This window comes from Schistocerca serialis, chromosome 4, assembly GCF_023864345.2.
Source record: "Schistocerca serialis cubense isolate TAMUIC-IGC-003099 chromosome 4, iqSchSeri2.2, whole genome shotgun sequence".
NCBI lineage: Eukaryota > Metazoa > Arthropoda > Insecta > Orthoptera > Acrididae > Schistocerca > Schistocerca serialis.
In genome coordinates, this window is record NC_064641.1 from 78,272,576 (window position 1) to 78,298,856 (window position 26,281).

At 44.7% G+C, this 26,281-nt stretch overlaps 1 long non-coding RNA gene across 1 annotated transcript in view; it reads right to left on the reverse strand.

Moving 5' to 3' along the window:
• LOC126473860 (uncharacterized) overlaps nucleotides 1–26,281 on the reverse strand; it is a 753,914-nt gene that overhangs the window by 265,386 nt on the left and 462,247 nt on the right. The gene's annotated exons all lie outside the window — the stretch shown is intronic.

Here is a 26,281-nt window from a genome sequence, read left to right on the forward strand (position 1 = left end):
CTTAAATGACGGTGAGGGGTGAACTACCATCGCATACACAACGACGTCAGTGGTCAACATCAATGAACTGGTTTCTATAGACTGTAACAGCGATGTTGTGTCTCCAGCCGTCAGTTCGTAGTTGATGGGTGCAGACACAACATCGCTGTTACAGTCTACGGAAACCAGTCTACATCTACATCTACATTTATACTCCGCTAGCCACCAAGGAGTGTGTGGCGGAGAGCACAATTCGCGCCAAAGTCATATTTCACCCCCTCTGTGCCACTCGCGGATCGCGCGAGAGAAAAACGACTGTCTGAACGCCTCAGTACGAGTTCTAATTTCCCTTATCTTTGAATGGTGATCATTGCGCGTTTTTAAAGTTGGTGGTAATAACATATGCTCTACATCCGGTGTGGCCGTGCGGTTAAAGGCGCTTCAGTCTGGAACCGCGTGACCGCTACGGTCGCAGGTTCGAATCCTGCCTCGGGCATGGATGTGTGTGGTGTCCTTAGGTTAGTTAGGTTTAATTAGTTCTAAGTTCTAGGCGACTGATGACCTCAGAAGTTAAGTCGCATAGTGCTCAGAGCCATTTGAACCATTTTTTGCTCTACATCCTCGGTGAAGATCGCCTTTCAGAATTTAGTGAGCAGCCCCTTCTGTTCAGGGCGCCGTCTATCTGCAAGTATGCCCCACTTCAAACTTTCTATCAGATTTGTAACGCTCTCGCGAAGGCTAAATGTACCAGTCGCGAACCTTGCCGCTCTTCTTTGGACCTTCTCAATCCCTTGACGCTATTTCCTTTGTTTAAAGACTGCATCGTTTCACGATTGTACCAATAAACAGCAATCTAGAGTTCGCCTTACCCGTTACTTGTGTAATCTGATCATTCCATTTGAGATCATATCGAATAGTCACACCCAGATACTTGGCGGACGTAACCGCTTCCAAAGACTAGCCATTTATTTTGTACTCGTACATTAATAGGGATTTTCGCCTTGTTATACGCAGTAGGTTACACTTGTTAATATTGAGAGATAACTGCCAGTCATTACACCACGCATTTATTTTCTGCAAATCCTCATTGATTTGTTCACAACTTTCGTGTGATACTACTTTCCTGTAAACTACAGCATCATCGGCAAACAGTCTAAGGCCGCTATCAATACCATCAACCAGATTGTTTACGTAAATTGTAAAAAGCAGAGGACCTATTACGTTGCACTGGGGCACTCCTGAAGTTACACTTGTTTCTGTTGAAGTCACCCCGTTCAGGACGACATACTGCTCCCTGTCTGTTAGAAAACTTTCTATCCAACCGCATATGTCATCGGATAGACCGTAAGCGCGCATTTTTGTAGCAAGGCACAGTGCGGAACTGAATCGAATGCCTTTCGAAAGTCGAGAAATATGACAGCAACCTGGGAGCAGGTATCTAGAGCCTGTTGTATATCATGCACAAAGAGGGCCAGCCGTGTCTCGCATGACCGCTGTTTCCTAAAACCGTGCTGGTTTCTGCAGACGAGCTTCTCAGAGTCTAGAAAGGTCATGATGTCTGAACGCAAAATATGTTCCATGATTCTACAACAAACCGATGTCAGTGAAATTGGGCGGTATATTATGTTCTTCCGATTTTCTACCTTTTTTATAGATTGCTATGACCTGGGCCTTATTCCAGTCCCGTGGAACTTTCTGCTGTTCCAATTATCTCTGATATATGATGGCTAAGATAGTACTATATTTGTAGCATAGTCAACATAAAATCTTACGGGGATACCGTCTGGGATGTTGCCCACTGATGTTATCGTGTTTGCGATGGGAGCACCCCCCCCCCCCCCCCTGCAGCGGCATTTAAGTCCTGAAGATGGAGTGCTGAATCACCGAAATTGGTAGCTGTATAATAAACAACGTCGGCAAGACGGCTGTAGGTGTTCCATTTTATTACATACAAGCTGACAATTGTTGACCCTTATGAAATAAAATCGCCATAACTGAACGGTTTACGTTAGGACGTTCAAACTGCACGGTTGGCTGCAGGGCATGAAGGGAATTAGTATGCGTTGTATGGTTTGGTTTAGCGACGAAACCCACTTTCATTTCTATGTGTCCGTCAATAAGCAAAATTAGCGCAATTGGGGGACTGAGAATCCACATTTCGCGATCGAGAAGTCTTTTCACCCTCAACAGGTGACTGTGTGGTGTGCAATGTCCAGTCACGGAACAATTGGTGCGATATTCCATGATGGCACGGTGACTACCGAACCGTGCGTGAAGGTTTTGGAAGATGATGCCATCCCCGTTATTCAAAGTGACCCTGATTTCGGCAAGATGATGTTCATGCAAGACGGAGCTTGACCCCATCGAAGTGGGAGAGCGTTTGATGTCCTGGAGGGGCCCTCTGGGGACGCCGTTCTGGCTCTGGGGTACCCAGAGGACACTGGCTTGGGTCTCGATTGGCCGCCATATTCTGTGGCTCAAATGGTTCAAATGGCTCTGAGCACTATGGGACACAACTGCTGAGGTCATTAATCCCCTAGAACTTAGAACTAGTTAAACCTAACTAACCTAAGGACATCACAAACATCCATGCCCGAGGCAGGATTCGAACCTGCGACCGTAGCGGTCTTGCGGTTCCAGACTGCAGCGCCTTTAACCGCACGGCCACTTCGGCCGGCCATATTCTGTGGATCTGAACACATGCTACTGCTTTTTGTGGGGCTATGTTAAAGACAAGGTGTACAGTAATAACCCCAAAACCATTTCTGAGTTGAAAACGGCCATTCAGGAGGTCATCCACAGCATCGATGTTCAGATACTTCAGCGGGTCATGCAGAATTTCGTTATTCGTCTACGCAACATCGTCGCCAATGATGGCAGGCATATCGAACATGTCATAACCTAAATTCGAATATCTGTAGTGATATTTACATATTGAATAAAGTGTGTGCACGCCGTAGTTTTTGACAAATTTACGTTCATCAACAGGAATGTTAAGGAAGTAGTGAAATTTGTGATAAAAGGAAACGGGAATGATTGAATCTATGAATAAAGATCGTATTAGGAGGAGTGCCAGAAGGAAAACAAGAAAATGGGAAAGACTAAGTTTTTATAATTTCCGTACTATTATACTCTAAACTGATTGACATGCAATCAGCACGTTGATAGGTACTGTGAGTAAAGCAGAGAGTAAAGGCCAAAGTTCGAAGTATTTGAGATGAAATAGCGTACTCTGTATTCCTAAAACGATTTCATTATTTTAACGCCTTGTTTTGCTATTTTCTGTATCACGCTATGTATTACATAAAAAACTTCGAAGAGAAAGATGCATCTACATTTGTATTCTGCAAACCACAATGAAGTCCACGGCAGAGAGTACTTACCACTGTGCTACACAATGGGGTTGCCATTTAAGTATGGTGCGCCGGCACAACTACTATTTAAAAGCATGTGTGCGCGCGGCAGTCTGTCTAATCTTACCTTCACGGTCCCTACGGGAGCAACACGTAGGATACTGTATAATATTACTAGATTTCTCGCTTAAAACTAACTCTTGAAACGTCGTAAGTACGCTTTCGCGGGATAGATTGTGTCCATCTGCAAGAGTCTGCCAGCTCAGGTATCACAGTAGCTATTTTACATGCAATGTACAACGAATATGCGTTAATTATTACTAGCACAAACGAATAAACTGAAACAGCTCATCATAAAAATAATATGGAAATTCTATTAGCAAGGCACTCGCATCGGTCGTCTGCTGCCATAGAGCGTTAACATCAAATTTCGCTGCACAGTCCTAACGAAGTGGTAAGTCCCACATCTTTTCCTGTGGTTATTTCACGCAATACTGCTTGTCTGTTACCACTGAAAACTCTACGCAAACGCCGCTGCTTTCGGTCGTTATGTGAAGGCTGTAGGTGACTGCAGTGTCCGAGGTGACAGGTAAATCCTGAAATTTGTCACTCTCGGTACACTCTTCGAAATGTAACTCCCTTACCTCTAGTTCCAACCACCTCCATTCCGCGTTCAAAGTCTGTTAATTCCAGTGGTGAGGCCGTAAAAACGTTGGGAACTGTTTCACCTGAATCGCCTCAGTAAAAACGACTGCTCTGCCAATGAACTGCCTTTTACAGGGTGCGACAATAAAGTAATGAGATTGATTTTCTTTGCAAGATGTGGTAACCCTGCAGGCTTGCGTAGGCACAATATCTTTGACCTTGGTCTATAAGCTGCTTCTAGTCCAAGCGGCACATCGATGCAACTGCTCAGCCATGAGTTGAGCTGTAATAACGCATGTTTGTGTCTCTCGTCACGGAAATGGAACCGCATAATATTGTGCAGCGGTATGCCATTTCTTTTTGCGTTAAAATGGATGAAAACGCGACGACAACTTACGGCAAGCTTCAGAAAGCTTTTGGAGAGGAGGTTATGTCAAGAGCTCAAGTTTTTCGTTGCCATAAAATGTTTAGTGAAGACAGAACGAATGTTGAAGGTGAAGACCGCAATGGACGACCATCAACCTCACGGATGGATGTGAACTTGGCCAGGGTGCGTGAACTGGTACGATCTGATTTAAGATTATCCATGAAAATGATTGCAGAAGAACTGAACATCAATCGAGAAACGGTTCTTCTAATAATAACTGAAGATCTTGATATGATAATTGGATTCTGCATCGCGATAATGCGCCATCCCATACTGCTCTGTCAGTACAGCAATTTTTAACCTCAAAACAAATTTCAGTACTACCACAGCCACCTTATTCACCAGATATCGCTCCATGCGACTTTTTTCTATTTCCAAGAGTCAGAACGCCGGTCAGGGTACACCATTTTCAAACAACACAAGATGTTCAAAAAGCTGTGACGAGGGTCTTGGAAGATATTACAGAAGATGAGTTCCAGAAATGTTACCAACAATCGCCGAAGCGCTGGAAAAAGTGTGTGCAATCAGAAGGGAACTACTTTGAAGGAGACAACACTAAACTTGACTAAAACAACTTTTTTTCACATCAGTCTCATTGCTTTATAGTATACCTTGTGTGCGTGATACTACCGCCATCTGTATATGTGCATGTCGCTATCCCATGACTTTTATCACCTCAGCGTACATAATGCGCGCTTGAAAGGTGGCCAACGGGTTTGAAGAGTTCAGCTCTGTCAGTGGATCGATCAGTGTAGTGTAGCAGTGGCCAACTTATGACGCCTCTTTCAGCTGCAATGCCGTGTCAGGAGTGATACGCCGTTCTGGCCCCACGTCACCACAAACAATTTTTTAATGAATTTCAGAGCTGGACATGTACAATTTCAGCTAACAGGATCTTGAGTTACATGCGAATAAAAAATTAAATATTAATTTCGGACCATTAGTTCTTTACATTAAAGTAAACAGTTTCACCTGAAGCAGATATTGTCCCAGTTCATCAACATTACTGGCTGGAGGGTTGTATGAACGTATAAATCGCATTGCAGACACGTTTCTACGGATGAAAAATCAGGGAGCTGTGCAGGCCAGCCAAGAGTCCGTATATTCCTCGAGATGTTTGAGCAGTCAACAAGATATTCCTTTACCCTACCGGAATACGCAGTTTCGTACCGTGGAGATGAAGGGTAAGACAACAAGGTTTACTCGCGAGCATTCATTCTCCCTTCAGCAACTACTAAATCAGTCGTGTTGTCGTATCTAACAGCAGCCCACACCTTGATGCCAGCGGGTGGAGAGTTACGGCCCTCCAGGATCACTGCTTTCGGATTGTCGTCTATGGGCACCACAAGAAGAAGCGAGACTCATCACAGAATGCCACTCAATTTACCAGTATAAGTCTCTGTTGTCTGTGATTTAGTCTTAGCGGTGAACGACGCGTGGCAGCTCGACATTTCAACACAGGTTCTATTAATCCGTTGCAGGCCGTTCGTGGTTACACTATCTGCAGCCTCTGTCCTGATTCCAGCCATTGTCATCCGTCTGTCCCGGAGAACTAGTCGAAAAATGCTACGATGTTCTTGTGATGTAGTCTGTCTGGAAGTACAAGGGTCTGCTCCTGTCTCGTTTTGGTCTAACCCTACCCAAGAGAGTAGTGGCATCAGTTGGTAAACCATAGACGACCTGCCTCCACGTCCTGAACATGGTGGCTCTTAATCTGTTCTATCCATCTCCACGGTGCCCGTCCTCTAAGTTCTCAGCCGTCGCCTTTTCACTGTTATTTTCTTGCCTCTTGTCTGCTAGGATTGTGACCAAAACATTTCAACTGATTTTGGTTGGCAAGAATCGACAACTTTGTTCTGAGCCGAGCCTCCTCAGGATCGATTCATTGTTCAAACTGATTTTTTTAGTATTCGAAGTTATCTTCTATAGCACTACATATACAGAGCATCAACCCTGCGACGATCCACCGTCATCATCGTTCAAATTGCCGCTGCATAGTTCACGATAGGTTCAAATGGTTCAAATGGCTCTGAGCACAATGGGACTTAACTGCTGTGGTCATCAGTCCCCTAGAACTTAGAACTACTTAAACCTAACTAACCTAAGGAAGTAATGACCCGTGGTCTGCGGGCACGGTAGCTCGGCGTGTTCGGTCAGAGGGTTAGCAGCCCTCTGTAATAAAAAAAAAAAACTGAGTTAACCGATCAAAGACGAACTTAAACGGATGTCTTACGACGTCCGCCCCGAGCACATACAACGAACGAAAACGAACAAAACGAGAATTAAGAAAAAAAGGGGTAGCGTCTTTGATTCATAATCAAAACGTCTTCGGTCCCGGGTTCGATCCCCGCCACTGCCTAAATTTTGATAAATAATCAGCATTGGCGGCCGAAGACTTCCGGCATAAGAAGTCAGCCTCATTCTGCCAACGGCCTTGTCAAAGAGGGCGGAGGAGCGGATAGAGGTTCAGGGCACTCTCTTGTCTTAGGGGTGGGAAATTGCCCCTAAAGGCGGAAGAATCAGCAATTATCAACGACATGAGGATGCAGAAGGCAATGGAAACCACTGCATTAAAGACACGTAACGTGTATCCACAGGACATGTGGCCTGTAATTGAAGAAGTGACATGATGATCTCTCCATTGGCAAAAGATTCCGGAATAGTCCCCCATTCGGATCTCCGGGAGGGGACTGCCAAGGGGGAGGTTACCATGAGAAAAAGATTGAGTAATCAACGAAAGGATAACGTTCTACGAGTCGGGGCGTGGAATGTCAGAAGCTTGAACGTGGTAGGGAAACTAGAAAATCTGAAAAGGGAAATGCAAAGGCTCAATCTAGATATAGTAGGGGTCAGTGAAGTGAAGTGGAAGGAAGACAAGGATTTCTGGTCAGATTAGTATCGGGTAATATCAACAGGAGCAGAAAATGGTATAACAGTGTAGGATTCGTTATGAATAGGAAGGTAGGGCAGAGGGTGTGTTACTGTGAACAGTTCAGTGACCGGGTTGTTCTAATCAGAATCGACAGCAGACCAACAGGTATACATGCCGACGTCGCAAGCTGAAGATGAACAGATAGAGAAAGTGTATGAGGATATTGAAAGGGCAATGCAGTATGTAAAGGGGGACGAAAATCTAATAGTCATGGGCGACTGGAATGCAGTTGTAGGGGAAGGAGTAGAAGAAAAGGTTACAGGAGAATATGGGCTTGGGACAAGGAATGAAAGAGGAGAAAGACTAATTGAGTTCTGTAACAAGTTTCAGCTAGTAATAGCGAATACCCTGTTCAAGAATCACAAGAGGATGAGGTATACTTGGAAAAGGCCGGGAGATACGGGAAGATTTCAATTATATTACATCATGGTCAGACAGAGATTCCGAAATCAGATACTGGATTGTAAGACGTACCCAGGAGCAGATATAGACTCAGATCACAATATAGTAGTGATGAAGAGTAGGCTGAAGTTCAAGACATTAGTCAGGAAGAATCAATACGCAAAGAAGTGGGATACGGAAGTACTAAGGAATGACGAGATACGTTTGAAGTTCTCTAACGCTATAGATACAGCAATAAGGAATAGCGCAGTAGGCAGTACAGTTGAAGAGGAATGGGCATCTCTAAAAAGGGCCATCACAGAAGTTGAGAAGGAAAACGTAGGTACAAAGAAGGTAGCTGCGAAGAAACCATGGGTTACAGAAGAAATACTTCAGTTGATTGATGAAAGGAGGAAGTACAAACATGTTCCGGGAAAATCAGGAATACAGAAATACAAGCCGCTGAGGAATGAAATAAATAGGAAGTGCAGGGAAGCTAAGACGAAATAGCTGCACGAAAAATGTGATATGATTGTCGGAAGGACAGACTCAGCATACAGGAAAGTCAAAACAACCTTTGGTGACATTAAAAGCAACGGTGGTAACATTAAGAGTGCAACGGGAATTCCACTGTTAAATGCAGAGGAGAGAGCAGATAGGTGGAAAGAATACATTGAAAGCCTCTATGAGGGTGGTGATTTGTCTGATGTGATAGAAGAAGAAACAGGAGTCGATTTAGAAGAGATAGGGGATCCAGTATTAGAATCGGAATTTAAAAGAGCTTTGGAGGACTTACGGTCAAATAAGGCAGAAGGGGTAGATAACATTCCATCAGAATTTCTAAAATCATTGGGGGAAGTGGCAACAAAACGACTATTCACGTTGGTGTGTAGAATATATGAGTCTGGCGACATACCATCTGACTTTCGGAAAAGCATCATCCACACAATTCCGAAGACGGCAAGAGCTGACAAGTGCGAGAATTATCGCACAATCAGCTTAACAGCTCATGCATCGAAGCTGCTTACAAGAATAATATACAGAAGAATGGGAAAAAAATTGAGAATGCGCTAGGTGACGATCAGTTTGGCTTTAGGAAAAGTAAAGGGAAGAGAGAGGCAATTCTGACGTTACGGCTAATAATGGAAGCAAGGCTAAAGAAAAATCAGGACACTTTCATAGGATTTGTCGACCTGGAAAAAGCGTTCGACAATATAAAATGGTGCAAGCTGTTCGAGATTCTGAAAAAAGTAGGGGTAAGCTATAGGGAGAGACGGGTCATATACAATATGTACAACAACCAAGAGGGAATAATAAGAGTGGACGATCAAGAACGAAGTGCTCGTATAAGAAGGGTGTAAGACAAGGCTGTAGCCTTTAGCCCCTACTCTTCAATCTGTATATCGAGGAAGCAATGATGGAAATAAAAGAAAGGTTCAGGAGTGGAATTAAAATACAAGGTCAAAGGATATCAATGATACGATTCGCTGATGACATTGCTATCCTGAGTGAAAGTGAAGAAGAATTAAATGATCTGCTGAACGGAATGAACAGTCTAATGAGTACACAGTATGGTTTGAGAGTAAATCGGAGAAAGACGAAGGTAATGAGAAGTAGTAGAAATGAGAACAGCGAGAAACTTAACATTAGGATTGATGGTCACGAAGTCAATGAAGTTAAGGAATTCTGCTGCCTAGGCAGTAAAATAACCAATGACGGACGGAGCAAGGAGGACATCAAAAGCAGACTCGCTACGGCAAAAAAGGCATTTCTGGCCAAGAGAAGTCTACTAATATCAAATACCGGCCTTAATTTGAGGAAGAAATTTCTGAGGATGTACGTCTGGAGCACAGCATTGTATGGTAGTGAAACATGGACTGTGGGAAAACCGGAACAGAAGAGAATCGAAGCATTTGAGATGTGGTGCTATAGACGAATGTTGAAAATTAGGTGGACTGATAAGGTAAGGAATGAGGAGGTTCTACGCAGAATCGGAGAGGAAAGAAATATGTGGAAAACACTGATAAGGAGAAGGGACAGGATGATAGGACATCTGCTAAGACATGAGGGAATGACTTCCATGGTACTAGAGGGAGCTGTAGAGGGCAAAAACTGTAGAGGAAGACAGAGATTGGAATACGTCAAGCAAATAATTGAGGACGTAGGTTGCAAGTGCTACTCTGAGATGAAGAGGTTAGCACAGGAAAGGAATTCGTGGCGGGCCGCATCAAACCAGTCAGTAGACTGATGAAAAAAAAAAAAAAAAAAAAAAAAAAAAAAAAAAACTAAGGACATCACACACATCCATGCCCGAGCAGGATTCGAACCTGCGACCGTAGCGGTCGCTCGGTTCCAGACTGAAGCGCCTAGAACCGCTCGACCACCCCGGCCGGCAGACCACATTATTCATACCACACTAATTTCTTGAGTCCACCTCGCACCACCCGGTGTGAGTCATTACACTACAGCCAGTTGTCTTCGCGATCTGTCATAATGGATCTCCCAAGTCCCTCAAATAAATCGTGTCGATCTTTCTTAAGAGTCATAAAGAAGGCGATAAGAGTCATGTGCACGTCTTTGGGCATGCTGCTTTGCGATTACCAGCTGAAAAGTTCCAGTAAAGTTAAATAAACCCAATAGCCACAATGTGCTCACGTTATTTTTCACGCATAGTTTTGAAAATATTGATAATAAGCTCGCTCAAGGATGAAATTTCAGTCACTGTATCCCACAAGCATGGAAATACTGGATTATAAGTCTGGTACTATTTGTTCATGATGTAACAATCTCCATTTTTCTTCGGTGTTGCGTGCGTTTCACGATGTACTCGTACGTTTACGGAACGCAGTTGGGGTAAATGGTTCTCGCAGCGTTTGTACTTGACCGCACACGGTTCCCACAGCAAACACGGGTGGTGTGCACATTACTGATGCGCGTGTGTTCAGAGAGCGGCGACCACAGCCTCATCCCTCCGGGAGCCTCCGTATCGCCGCTGATGAGATTATGAGCGCGCTTTGTGCGAATTTAGCGGCACGCGAGCTCCTAAATGATTCCATTACGTCGGACAATGGGCGGGCAGAAACATCGAGGGACAGCCGCAAATCAGGCACTTTTGGTGCGCTGGGAAGGGTCGCAGGCGAATGTGATTACCGCGCTGTCTGCACAGCCAAACCGGTGCTGTGCCGCGGCTGGACGGGGGGCAAAGCGCTGACCCGTCCCAGCACGTCCTCAACGCCCCCTCCTAGACACGAGCAGCGCGAGAAGTGTACGGGCGGAATGTGTGTGTACACTGAAACTGACGTGATGTTCCGCCATCCCTCTGCTGTTCTCCACACTTAGAAACCTTGATCGACCTATCCTCTCATAAGCCAACGTTGTCCAAATATCCGCTTCACCAAATTCGTGCCACCCCCTCCGTATCCTTGAACGCCACGCATTCAGCTTCCAATCCGTTTGCCTTCCCCAACACAGGTGCTTTACCACCTCGTCAAATTCCCATCTCTCTCCAACCACGCTCAACAACTATACAATCCACAAGCTCGGTTTTTACAACCCCGTCGTTTCTTCTCTACTTTCCTGGTTGCTGACGCGCCTACAGCGACACATCTCATCAACTCCACATCTGAAATTCACCTTATTCACTCGCAACCACACTCCAGTTCACTGTCTCTCCCAGAAATATGAACTCCTCCCCGACAGACTATTTATCCTTACTATCAGAACTCTTCCCACCCCATTTTGTCCCACCTTCTGGCTCTTCCCGTTCTTCTCCATCTTTCTGTCCTTTCATATTCATACGGTTGCAAACTCGTGCACCCAGTCCCCTATTCCATTTCTATTTCCTTCCATCCATCATCTCACCTACCTTAATTTCCGCCCCCGGTAGCTGAGTGGTCAGCGCCACAGAATGTCGATCCTAAGGACCCGGGTTGGATTCCTGGTTGGGTCGGAGATTTTCTCCGCTCAGAGACTGGGTGTTGTGTTGTCCTCACCATCATCATCATTTCATCCTCATCGACGCGCAAGTCGCGAAAGCGGCGTCAAATCGAAAGACTTGCACCAGGCGAACGGTCTACCCGACGGGAGGCCCTAGTCACACGACATTTATTTACCTACCTTAATCCCCATATTACAAGCCACCTGGTCCCTTTGTTTGTACCAACACCCTACGACTCTACAGATTCTCTCATTTTCTGTTCCCTAACTCTATCCTTCCTTCTTCACACCCTTTCATATTTAAAAAAAATATGTTGCGCTTCATTTCAAGATATTTTTATTTCAAAACAAGAAAAATGTCAATAGTTGAAACTGTAATACCATAAATGAAAACCACCATTTTAATAACTCTCCAACCTCATGTAAATGATTCCCATTTTTATGTAAACTGTATTTTAAAAACATTCGACTGAACAGCAGAACATCTGTAACCGCCGACAGCTCGTCCACCCGTCCTTTTATCTGCAATATGCGACGGTGTTGATACAACACTAAAGGAGAAACTCAGTTCGTCTTAGTTATCTCATTTCTGTCGCGAGAAAAAGAAGCGAGGGAAGCATTAGACGTCCCTTGAAATGTAGTAGGCCTTCTTGTTGCATTTCGCACCTTCCAGCTGTCTGGTGCACAATATGCTTGTTTTTTTTTTTCTCTCTCTCTCTTGAGAAGAGGAAAAGTATTTCAACTGTTAAATTTTTGTGAACATTAATTATCTAAACTCAGTTTTGTATTCTTTCCAAAGACGTATTGGTTTATTCTCTATTGTTATGATCTGTGGCTTTCGTAATTCTGTCACCTCCGTTTATAAATACTTACAATGAATTTTAGTCTTTATCTTGATCTCGCCAGCAGCGGATGACATAAAACAGTCTACATTTTACGAAATTCGCTGGACGTGAAAAATTTTGTCTTACAAAGTAGGATAATATAAGTTATTTTGCTTGAATAGCTTTTTTTTCTGATACAAATTTTCTCAACAGGAAATTAATATCACCATACTCTAGAGATTTGCCTGTGTTTTACCTTTGAAAAGAAACAAAAACAGGCACTGGGAGGTTGTTAATATCGATATCGCACTTGATTATGCTTGTTGGAAATTATTTCGTTAATTTACGTGCTCTCGTGGCGCGCCGGCCGTAGTGGGCGAGCGGTTCTAGGCGCTACAGTCTGGAACCGCGAAACCGCTTCGGTAGCAGGTTCGAATCCTGCCTCGGGCATGTATGTGTGTGATGTCCTTAGGTTGGTTAGGTTTAAGTAGTTCTAAGTTCTAGGGGACTGATGACCTCAGCAATTAAGTGCCATAGTGCTCAGAGCCATTTGATTTCTCGTGGCGCAATTCCATGTTTTCAGTAGTGTTTTTCAATTCAAATCTTTTAGTATTTCTCTCGTCAGACAGACTATTCACAACATGAGAGAATGCGTAACTGCAGAGGAAGAGCCATACCAATCTGAGGTGAGAAATCACTGATTCATATATACAAACAGTAAATGGGTAAGTCTTTCATGTTCCGCACAAAAACAGCTTGCAAGCGCTTTTCCCTTGCATTCATGCACAGATATGAAACACCCTAAGAAACTAATAAAGAAAAAGTAGGAAATTACGATACAAACAAATATTATACGTTAACGCAAAATGTTTAGTTTCCAGACACTTGGCTAGGATTTCGAACTTGTTTCAGTTTCATAATACTCTGCGTGGGGAGAAAACACTTTTTTATCTCTGCGGAATATACAGAAATATTTTGGAAGTACTCGGGGGAATCTACTAATCGCACACTTTAAGGTGGCCCTTTAGCGATCGATGAAATTCTGCGACCGCTACGGATTGTTTACGCTCGTTTACAATCTTAACCACGTAACAATATTGTGCACCGTAGCCATTGTGAAAATAATATTGATTCATGAACAGTGCCCGTAACAATATTGTGCACCGTAGCCACTGTGAAAGTAGTATTGATTCATGAGCAGTGTTACGCGTAGTGTTTGTTATTATTATTGAGAAAAATGAGGGAAGAGACTGTGCCTGGTCCTTCTAGCAGCTCACCTCGACTCCGTCAATTCATCGACGTATTAACCCGTGACATGTTCGTTTCTTTTATAAGGTATACTCTAGTTGCCATTGGAGAAGAAGGCGAGGTTTTTCCCAGCGCCCAATGTGCTACGAGCTCATTGTAAGCTTTTGCTCCCAACATTTACCGCAAATGTCAAAACTGAGGTGTGCGATTAATATATGTCCGCACCAAAAGGAGAGGACTGGAAAAGAATGGTGAACGGTTTGATCAGTTATGGAATCTTGAGAACTGTACTGATTCACTATAGCAATGTATTCGCAATTGCAAATATGGACAACCATCAGCTGTAGAACGGAATGATGTGTTGGCAAATGTGCCAACACCTTGTAGATAGAGGATGCCGAAATGCACGCTATCTAACGCAGACGGGCGTGAATTCTGGAACAGGATAAGTAGTGAATGCGAATAAGAAAAGTATGCAGCTCCTCGAATACTTAACTTTTATATAGTCCTTCATTGGTTTACAACGTTCTTGTTGAGACATGCTTTATACGGTAAGTATCAAACTATGTAAGGCTAATGGCGCCTTGCTAGGTCGTAGCCATGGACTTAGCTGAAGGCTATTCTAACTGTCTCTCGGCAAATGAGAGAAAGGCTTCGTCAGTGTAGTCGCTAGCAAAGTCGTCGTACAACTGGGGCGAGTGCTATATCGTATCTCGAGACCTGCCTTGTGGTGGCGCTCGGTCTGCGATCACACAGTGGCGACACGCGGGTCCGACATGTACTAAATGGACCGCGGCCGATTTACGCTACCACCTAGCAAGTGTGGTGTCTGGCGGTGACACCACACGGAATGACGAAGATGAATGTGTTTGCCCGACCGGGAGTCGAACACGGCTTTCCTGCTAATACCGAGCGGTCGCCTCACAAATTTGGCATCCGTGCACGACTGAAGACAAAATCCAAACCTCCATGTGTCGTGAATCATGTGTCTACAACCTGCACTTGTACATTCATTGTCTATATTCCTGTACAGGAGAGATATTTTAATTTAAAGCCGCTTGCCCAATGTCAGTGGATAAACACGGTGTTGTAGTGCCTCTGTCGTTCAGAGATATGCAATGTTCCTTATGAACTGCAATATCATATTTCCAGAACGAGATTTTCACTCTGCAGCGGAGTGTGCGCTGATATGAAACTTCCTGGCAGATTAAAACTGTTTGTAGCAGGTAGGAGACGAGGTACTGGCAGAAGTAAAGCTGTGAGGACGGGGCGTGAATAGTACTTGGGTAGCTCAGATGGTAGAACACTTGCCCGAGAAAGGCAAAGGTCCCGAGTTCGAGTCTCGGTCCGGCACACAGTTTTAATCTGCCAGGAAGTTTAATATCATACTTACCCGCCGACATCGGGCAAGGGACTTCTCACAAGGGAACCTCCCCATCGCACCCCCCTCAGATTTAGTTATAAGTTGGCACAGTGGATAGGCCTTGAAAAACTAAACACAGATCAATCGAGAAAACAGGAAGAAGTTGTGTGGAACTATGAAAAAAATTAGTAAAATATACAAACTGAGTAGTCCATGCGATGATACGCAACATCAAGGACTATGGGACTCGAGGAGCGCCGTGGTCCCGTGGTTAGCGTGAGTAGCTGCGAAATGAGAGGTCCTAGGTTCAAGTCTTCCCTCGACTGCAAATTTTAGTATCTTTATTTTCGCAAAGCTATGATCTGTCCGTTCGTTCATTGACGTCTCTGTTCACTGTAATAAGTTTAGTGTCTGTGTTTTGCGACCGTACCGCAAAACCGTGCGATTAGTGGACGAAAGGACGTGCCTCTCTAACGGGAACCGAAAACATGTGATCGCAAGGTTATAGGTCAACCGATTCCTCCACAGGAAAACACGTCTGATATATTCTATACGGCACTGGTGACGGCATGCGCGTCACATGACAGGAATATGTTGTCTACCCACCTAACTTGTACACTTGGCGAATGGGTAAAAAGATTCTTCTACCTCACCCGATTTAGGTTTTCTTGTGGATGTGATAATCACTCCCAAAAATTGATGAAAATATAAGCGTTTGTTACATAAACTGAAAATAAAAGGTTAAAGTTTTCCCCCGTGGGTAGGTTTGAACCAAGGACCTCTCGTTCCGCAGCTGCTCACGCTAACCACGGGACCACGGCACTCCTGCGCTCATGTGAGCCTTGATGTTGCCTATCATGCGCATGGACTACTCCGTTGGTATATTTTGCTTATTTTTTCATAGTTCCACATAACTTCTTCCTGTTTTCTCGATTGATCTGTGTTCAGTTTTTCAAGGCCTATCCACTTTGCCAACTTATAACTAAATCTGAGTGGGGTGCGATGGGGAGGTTCTCTTGTCAGTAAGGTGTCTCACCTGTACGTGAATATACGTAATGGAAGTACGAGTACATGTTGTAGGCGTGTTGTTGACGACATATGGAGGTTTTGGTCTCGCAGGGACAGCCAAATCATAAGTCGACCGCTCGCGATAAAGTAGGAAATCCGGATTCGAGACCCGGTCCAGCACAAATTTTCACTTTCGTCATTCCATTCTACAGGTGATGATAGTCCATCTTCGCAACTGCGAATACATTTAAAGTATTTCAAACCGGCTGTAGACGCCGCAGTGCCTGTTGTACAAGCATGCCTAGCCAAAGGAATTTGGCATCATAAATCGTAATAACACTGGCACTGCTATTCGTAGATAGCAAGCTTGTCGCAACTGAAAAGCTGGTGGACAGTAGGCCAGTATACTTCAGTCACAAGTCATACTACTATATTGTGATAGTGGCATGTGCCGATGTTGACGGATTATTTACTATTATCGAGGGCGATTACTTTGAGAGAAATAGTGACCGAGGAATTTTTCGGATTTTAGCAGTCAAACATCGAATAACACATACAGGTCTTGATATTCAATTTTCGTCGATATTCTTGTAGGCCCACGACGATAATGATATTAATTTTTCCGTTATTATTTTGTAGCATATCAGGCTGGATGATGAGAGCTTTTTTAAAACAGGATTCTGGACGATGTGAAAAGAATTTGTAATACTTGTTACGCAGATGAACAACAATTGAAAGTGCCGGCCGAGGTGGCCGAGCGGTTCTAGGCGCTACAGTCTGGAACCGCGCGACCGCTACGGTCGCAGGTTCGAATCCTGCCTCGCGCATGGCTGTGTGTGTCGTTCTTAGGTTAGTTAGTTTTAAGTAGTTCTAAGTTCTAGGGGACTGATGACCTCAGAAGTTAAGTCCTATAGGGCTCAGAGCCATTTGAACCATTTTTTGAACAATTGAAAGTGCTTTCTGCGTCGGAGAAATTTATTATTAACAACTTCTTTACTAGTCTTCACAGAAACGCACCTGAAATCTCAGCACGAAACAACTACAGTCACTGGCGAACGGCCAGGCAAGTCACCTGGAACTGGTTGCAGACTGGGTACTTACGGGTGTTTCAACTGGTAGCGCCATGGGCGGCGTTGTTTTGAATCACACAGGGAGTGACCCCCAAGCACTACAAGCACTTCCGGAAAGCGTTTGACTCGGTGCCCCCCTGCAGAGTCCTAAGGTACGAGCATATGGGATTGGTTCCCAAGTATGTGAGTGGCTCGAAGACTTCTTAAGTAATAGAACCCAGTACGTTGTCCTCGATGGTGAGTGTTCATCGGAATTGAGGGTATCATCTGGAGTGCCCTAGGGAAGTGTGGTGGGTCCGCTGTTGTTTTCTATCTACATAAGTGATCTTTTGGATAGGGTGGATAGCAATGTGCGGCTGTTTGCTGATGATGCTGTGGTGTACTGGATGGTGTCGTCGTTGAGTCACTGTAGGAGGATACAAGATGTCTTGAACAGGATTTGTGATTGGTGTAAAGAATGGCAGCAACTCTAAATATAGATAAATGTAAATTAATGCAGATGAAGAGGAAAAAGAATCTTGTAATGTTTGAGTACTCCATTAGTAGTGTAGCGCTTGACACAGTCACGTCGATTAAATATTTGGGCGAACATTGCAGAGCGATATGAAGTGGGTCAAGCATGTAGTGGCAGTTGTGAGGAAGGCGGGTAGTCGTCTTCGGTTCATTGGTAGAATTTTGGGAAGATGTGGTTCATCTGTAAAGGAGACCGCTTATAAAACACTAATACGACCTATTCTTGAGTACTGCTCGAGCGTCTGGGATCCCTATCAGGTCGGATTGAGGGAGGACATAGAAGCAATTCAGAGGCGGGCTGCTAGATTTGTTACTGGTAGGTTTGATCATCATGCGAGTGTTACGGAAATGCTTCAGGAACTCGGGTGGGAGTCTCTAGAGGAAAGGAGGCGTTCTTTTCGTGAATCGCTACTGAGGAAATTTAGAGAACCAGCATTTGAGGCTGACTGCAGTACAATTTTACTGCCGCCAACTTATATTTCGCGGAAAGACCACAAAGATAGGGTAAGAGAGATTAGGGCTCGTACAGAGGCATATTGGCAGTCATTTTTCCCTCGTTCTGTTTGGGAGTGGAACAGGGAGAGAAGATGCTAGTTGTGGTACGAGGTACCCTCCGCCACGCACCGTATGGTGCATTGCGGAGTATGTATGTAGATATAGATGTAGAAGTTGTCAACGAGTTCAATCAGAGCAGATCCTTGAGGGGACAACTTTACGGTTATATTTGGAACCACTTGTTCCCCACTGCAACCGAGGGATAACCTGTTAAAATATTCTGGAGCGTTGGTGTCACAAACGTGGAGAGAATAACGCGGCGCGGAATATTTGTGACAGCCATTCACATACGCTGACACGCGTTTGTTTCCGCATTTTGCGTTATGTCGACAGCACAGAGGCCGGGTAAATTGTGTCGTACGGGAAAAGTATATATGAGCAGCATGCAAATGTTTGCGCAGGCGAGAGCGTTCTCACGTAAAACTGCAGTGAATAATTTTTCCGAACGCAAATTCGGTAATCGGATGAATCGGGCGACAAATAATAAAAAAGGTAGGAAAAAGCTCCACGCAGCGTCGAACGGGAGCAACTCTGAAACGCGTGCGTGCGCTGTTCCGAAAATATATTGTGAGATAATGAAGTGCAGGCGGTGCTATAGATCAGCATAATGGGATTAGGGCGTCATTTGCATATTAACGGCGGGTGCAAAGCCGGTAGCAGCGCGACAAGGCGACACAGCACGCGCACGCGTGCTCAATTTACTGCTGCCGGTCCGTAGCGGCAAAGCCGCTTCTGAGCATATTTTATACCCCATTTGTTGTTAAATTAAATCCCGCTGATTGAGACTCGTCAATAGCGGCGTTTTAAATCACACATTGTGTGGTCAGAAGTATGGGGACATCCCACTCAGCGCCCTTTGTACGATGTTTGTATAACAGAATACAGGGTGATTCAAAAAGAATACCACAACTTTAAAAATGTGTAGTTAATGAAAGAAACATAATATAATCTTCTGTTATACATCATTACAAAGAGTATTTAAAAAGGTTTTTTTTCACTCAAAAACAAGTTCAGAGATGTTCAACATGGCCCCCTTCAGACACTCGAGCAATATCAACCCGATACTCCAACTCGTTCCACACTCTCTGTAGCATATCAGGCGTAACAGTTTGGATAGCTGCTGTTATTTCTCGTTTCAAATCATCAATGGTGGCTGGGAGAGATGGCCGAAACACCATATCCATAACATACCCCCATAAGAAAAAATCGCAGGAGGTAAGATCAGGGCTTCTTGGAGGCCAGTGATGAAGTGCTCTGTCAGCGGCTGCCTGGCGGCTGATCCATCGCCTCGGGTAGTTGACGTTCAGGTAGTTACGGACAGATAAGTGCCAATGTGGTGGCGCTCCATCCTGCTGAAATATGAATTGTTGTGCTTCTTGTTCGAGCTGAGGGAACAGCCAATTCTCTAACATCTCCAGATACTGTAGTCCAGTTACAGTAGCACCTTCGAAGAAAAAGGGACCAAAAACTTTATTGGCTGAAATGGCACAGAAAACGTTCACCTTAGGCGAGTCACGTTCATACTGAGTTGTTTCCCGCGAATTCTCAGTGCCCCATATACAGACATTGTGACGGTTGACTTTCCCGCTAGTGTGGAAAGTTGCTTCATCACTAAACACAATCTTTGAAACGAAAGATTCATCTGTTTCCATTTGAGCAAGGATAAAATCACAGAAATCGATTCTTTTAATCTTATCAGCTGCAGACAGTGCTTGAACCAATTTCAGACGATAAGGTTTCATAACTAACCTTTTTCGTAGGACTCTCCATACAGTTGATTGTGGAATTTGCAGCTCTCTGCTAGCTCTGCGAGTCGATTTTCCTGGGCTGCGAACAAATGCTTGCTGGATGCGTGCTACATTTTCATCACTCGTTCTCGGCCGTCCAGGACTTTTCCCTTTGCACAAACACCCATTCTCTGTAAACTGTTTATACCAACGTTTAATACACCACCTTTCAGGAGGTTTAACACCATACTTCGTTCGAAATGCACGCTGAACAACTGTCGTCGATTCACGTCTGCCGTACTCAATAACACAAAAAGCTTTCTGTTGAGCGGTCGCCATCTTAGCATCAACTGACGCTGACGCCTAGTCAACAGCGCCTCAAGCGAACAAATGTACAACTAAATGAAACTTTATAGCTCCCTTAATTCGCCGACAGATAGTGCTTAGCTCTGCCTTTTGTCGTTGCAGAGTTTTAAATTCCTAAAGTTGTGGTATTCTTTTTGAATCACCCTGTATATTACAAGAGCAGGCACAGTGCACGAACAATCTACTCTTGTTTATTGTCAGGGTAAATATAAAATGGAAACTGAGCGAGTTCAGTGAGCGAGCGTGGCCACAGTGGCCCACCACTTTGGGCGTTTCGTAACAACGTCCTGGCAAGGTTAACATACACACAATGAGTCACCAATTTCGCTTATCTTTCACACATGTCAGTAGAGGTGAAAAATGCTGCTCTACTACGATGCATTTTTCCAAGCATTTTGGGGAAATTGTGGAGACTTATTTTACCAGCCTGTTGAATATAGGGTGTGCAGGCGTAAGCTGTCATCATCACACCAGTCGGCAAAGATATTGGAAGAAGATCGATAACAGGCGCCGAATCAAGCACGCCTATCAGGAGAGAGAGGCCAAAGACAGACTCGCAAACAACGGGCCGCCAACGCCCTCTCGACCGCCAGTATCTAGATCGACGCCGTGGACTCGAGGACCCAGTCAGTCTCTAGCCCAGTCAGTTACAGTCAGTCAGCCCACTGGCAGACAGAGTCAGTCACAGTCGCAGTTACTAGCTCAGCTAATATTCTGATTGGTGTCTGTCTGTTCATGTCACTGGCCACGAGGGTGTGGCGTTTATAGTAGGACTGGTACTTCACCAGCAGTGAAGTTAATGAGGACTGTTACGGAAGAGCTTGTGCCACAAGACATGGACTAGCTTAAATATAAGTAGCTTCTGTTAATACACGTGTGCAGCTGTGTTGTGGAAAGACGATACAGGCCACCAAACAACATCCTCTGCTTTGCTTCCCCTGGTACAAGACACTACAGTGGCAACGACGACGCAAAACAGGGAGCGGACAAAAATATGGAAAGGCCAAAAGCACAGCTCATTCCTATGCCTGGTACGGTGTAGGAAACCGGTTGACATCAAAAACTGCTTATGAGTAAACACAGGTCGTGTATCGTTTTCAAAGGAATCTTATACCGTAGTGGTAAATTCAGATAACCATGATGGAGGTGAATAGCCCTTCTGTCCAAAATAAACCACAAAGACTCAATAACAATGAGATCTGCTGTCTCTGGTGGTCAGGGCTATTGTGACAATTCATCCTTTCGCCCACAAAACCAGTCCTGCATGATACAAGCTGTGTGAAGAGGGGCCCTAGCGTCTTGGAATACAGTTTCACCACTGGGGACCAAGCATCGTACCGCGGGACGGAACTGATTAGCCAGAATGGTGACATACTCCTTGATAGTAATGCGGTCTCGGAGAGTAACCACAGGGCCGAAAGAATAGCAAGATATGACAGAACAAATCGTCACCGAACCCTCGCCATGTTTCACTCTTGGGACGTAAAGAGTGTGCGGCAAGACTCCTGTGACCAAATGACTTGCTTCCATCGCTCCATAATGCAGGTTTTATAGCTTCGGCACCACGTTTTCCTGTTACACGCATTTGCATCACTGATGAGTGATTTTGCAGTTTCAACTCGCACTGCAATTCCCTGCGTATAGATCTCTATTCGTGTTGTTTAGGTGCTGGTAGGGTTCACAAGTGCGACATTCACTTCTGCAGTGACTTTTGCAGCCGTCGTCCTTTTATTTCTCGTCACTGTCCTCTTTAATGACCGTTCGTCTCGATCACTCAACACACTTTTTCGTCCGCGTTGTGACTTAGTGAATGGTTTTCCGCTTTCCTTGTACGCTGTATAAATCTTCTACATGGTGCCACTCGAAACACCAAATCTTCTATATGGTGATCCTTGAAACACTGAACACCTCGCCGGCCACTGTGGCCGAGCGATTCTAGGCGCTTCAGTCTGGAACCGCGCGACCGCTACGGTCGCAGGTTCGAATCCTGCCTCGGGCATGGATGTGTGTGATGCCTTTTGGTTAGTTAGGTTTAAGTAGTTCTAAGTTCTAGAGGACTGATGACGTCAGATGTCTCATAGCGCTCAGAACCATTTGAATCATATTTGAGCTAAACACTTCGGTTACTTTGATTACGGAAGCACCCACCATATGACCAGCAACAACTTGTCCACGTTCGAATTCTCTTAACTTCGATATAACGCAGTCACAACTACGTGAAACCCTATTCTGACCACGACTGACACGTGCGACGTATTGAGGGCGTTACACAGGCGCCATTCGTGGTCAAATACAGCAGGGCAACCTGCAGGCTTGGTTAGCATCGGCATTTATGTTGTAGCTTGAATTTCTCGCGGTGTTCTCGTATATTTGTACAATCCCTGTACCGTATAAGTTGCGTTGTAGAAGTAACGAGTGAATTTCCTACCCTATGTGTTCGGCACGGCACTGTCGAGACACACAGCCGTTAAAAGCTATTCGTTGTAGTCGATACTAGTAACCTTCGTTACTGAACGTCATTGCTGGTATAGGCATTACACATAAATACATTTTGCTAACGTATCAAGTTGTGTGAGTCAAATGAAAACAAATATTTTTTTAAAATATTATTTATTGTGCAGAAGTGGCACAAAGCTGTATCACTTTTCAACATAATCTCCCCCACGCTCAATGCAAGTCCTCCAGCGCTTACAAAGTGCATAAATTGCTTTAGAAAAAAAATTCTTTTGGTAGTCCGCGCAACCACTCGTGCACCGCGTGTCGTACCTCTTTATCAGAACGGAACTTCTTTCCTCCCATTGCGTCTTTGAGTGGTCCAAACATAGGGAAATCACTTGGGGCAAGGTCTGGTGAGTATTGTGGATGAGGAAGACACTCACAATGCAGGTCTCTGATTGTTGCAATTGTTGTGCGGGCAGTGTGGGGCCTTGCATTGTCATGTTGCAAAAGGACACCTGCTGACAGCAATCCACGACGCTTTGATTTCATTGCAGGCCGCAGATGATTTTTTAGGAGACCTGTGTATGATGCACTGGTGACAGTGGTCCCTCTAGGCATGTAATGCTCCGAAATGACGCCTTTTTCGTCCCAAAACACAGTCAGCAAAACCTTCCCTGCTGATGGTTCTGTTCGAAACTTCTTTGGTTTTGGTGATGAGGAATGGCGCCATTCCTTGCTCGCTCTATTCGTTTCCGTTTCGTGGAAGTGAACCCAGGTTTCGTCCCCAGTAACGATTCTTGCAAGGAAGCCATCACCTTCTCGTTCAAAGCGCCGAAGAAGTTCTTCACAAGCATCAACACGCCGTTCTCTCATTTCAGGAGTCAGCTGTCGTGGCACCCATCTTGCAGACACTTTGTGAAACTGGAGCACATCAAGCATAATGTGGTGTGCTGACCCATGACTAATCTGTAAACATGGTGCACTGTCATTCAGTGTCACTCGGCGGTCTCCTTCACTATGGCTTCAACTGCTGCAACGTTCTGTGGAGTCACAACTCGTTGTGCCTGACCTGGACGAGGAGCATCTTCCACTGAAGTCACACCATTTGCGAACTTCCTACTCCATTCGTAGACTTGCTGCTGTGACAAACATGCATCACCGTACTGAACCTTCATTCGTCGATGAATTTCAATAGGTTCCACACCGTCACTACGCAAAACCGAATAACAAAACGCTGTACTTCCCTGGTGCAAGTCGCAAGTGGGGCGGCCATCTTTATACTGATACTGCGACGGTATGTGTGCATCTGCACTATGCTGACACCTACAGGCCATTCTGCACACTGTTTGTAGCACGCTTACCAACTTACAGGATAACGGCGCGAAATTTGTTATTACAAATTTAAGGTTTTCATTTGACTCACCCTCGTATTTGTCAATGCATCATTTAAAAGGATCTCTCTGCTGAACAGATTTTTGTCTTCGTTATGCTAATGAACAATACGGAGCTACACTGCAACAGCTGTAATTACGAGAATTTAACTCGTTGTCATATCAAAGTATTTCCGTACTGAATCTCCGCGCCATCGCCACACTTAGGTCGCCACAGGCAAGCACGGCGGTAAGACACGGAGACTTACTTGCCAGGCGGGAGCCGGGCGGCAGTAACTGTTTTCCGGAGCCTTGCGTAGCGTGGGATAAACCCCGTCTATTTATTGAACAGCAAAAACCATACAAGCAACAGTAATTACAAAAGTGTCATATCAGCATAACTGCGATGTCCGCAGTGGAACAATTACGAAAGTTCGATGTGCAAACATGAGTTCTAAATGGAAAATAAAAACGTCAGCCAGCCTGCAGTAATAACAACAGGGCCAAGTTGACATTAGTGCAATTTGCACAATAGATCAATGATAGGAGTGTTAAATACAAAGATAAGTTCGTTATACAGATTAAAACACATAAAATTACAATCGAGGCTTCGAACCGGGCTGATTCCAGAAGAGAATGACATCTGCAGCAACTTATAATTGAAAGCTGTATAAGGGCGTCGTTTACAAAGACAAGTTCTCAAAGCAAAGTGAAAATACAAACAGATGTCCCAGTTTTCGAAGCGGTCTGGTTCGATGGTAGGACAAGATCCACACAACCCACAGGCCAAAACTGGATGCCGGTGTCTTTTAAATAGTTCGCAAAGAAATAATACCTATATATATCTAACCAGTGAAGTAAAGCAGTTACACATGTAGAAAGAGGCTAGCCCCTCGCAACAAATTTTCTGTACAAGACTGCCTGTGCGGGCGAGTACTTGGTGCATGCCAATACGGCGGGGTTCAGATCCGCCACCACCGTTATGACCTGATGGCAGTGTCCAGAAACGATAACGTCTACTAAGCTTCACTGACAAGGGAACCTCCCCATCGCACCCCCCCTCAGATTTAGTTATAAGTTGGCACAGTGGATAGGCCTTGAAAAACTGAACACAGATCAATTGAGAAAATAGGAAGACGTTGTGTGGAACTGTGAAAAATAAGCAAAATATACAAACTGAGTTGTTCATAGGCAGATAGGCAACATCAAGGACAATCGGAACGCAGGAGCGCCGTGGTCTCGTGGTAACGTGAGCAGCTGCGGAACGAGAGGTCCTTGCTTCAAATCTTCCATCGAGTGAAAAGTTTAATTTTTTATTTTCAGTTTATGTGACAAACTCTTATGTTTTCATCACTTTTTTGGGAATGATTATCACATCCACAAGAAAACCTAAATCGGGCAAGGTAGAAGAATCTTTTTACCCATTCGCCAAGTGTACAAGTTAGGTGGGTCGACAACATATTCCTGTCATGTGACGCACATGCCGTCACCAGTGTCGTATAGAACATATCAGATGTGTTTTCCTGTGGAGGAATCGGCTGACCTATGACGTTGCGATCAAATGTTTTTGGTTCCCATTGGAGAGGCACGTCCTTTCGTCTACTAATCGCACGGTTTTGCGATGCGGTCGCAAAACACAGACACTAAACTTATTACAGTGAACAGAGACGTCAATGAACGAACGGACAGATAATAACTAGGCAAAAATAAAGAGCGTAAAATTTTCACTCCAGGGAAGACACGAACCAAGGACCTCTCGGTCTGCAGCTGCTCACGCTACCACGGCGCTCCAGAGTTCATATAGTCCATGATGTTGCCTATGTGGCCCATGGACTACTCAGTTTGTATATTTTGCTTATTTTTTCACAGTTCCACACAACTTCTTCCTGTTTTCTCAATTGATCTGTGTTCAGTTTTTCAAGGCCTATCCACTGTGCCAACTTATAACTAAATCTGAGGGGGGTGCGATGGGGAGGTTCCCTTGTCAGAAGAATCGTGGCTACGAAGGTACGTTCGGTTGTGTGGCCACCAAGTGGTCGCTACTGTAGTGCTGGGATTCGTGCCATTCACAATTCTACTCCTGATAAGCAGCTTTCTTTACCGTCGAGTTGGAAGTCCTTATAAAAGATTTGTGTTGGTCGTAAT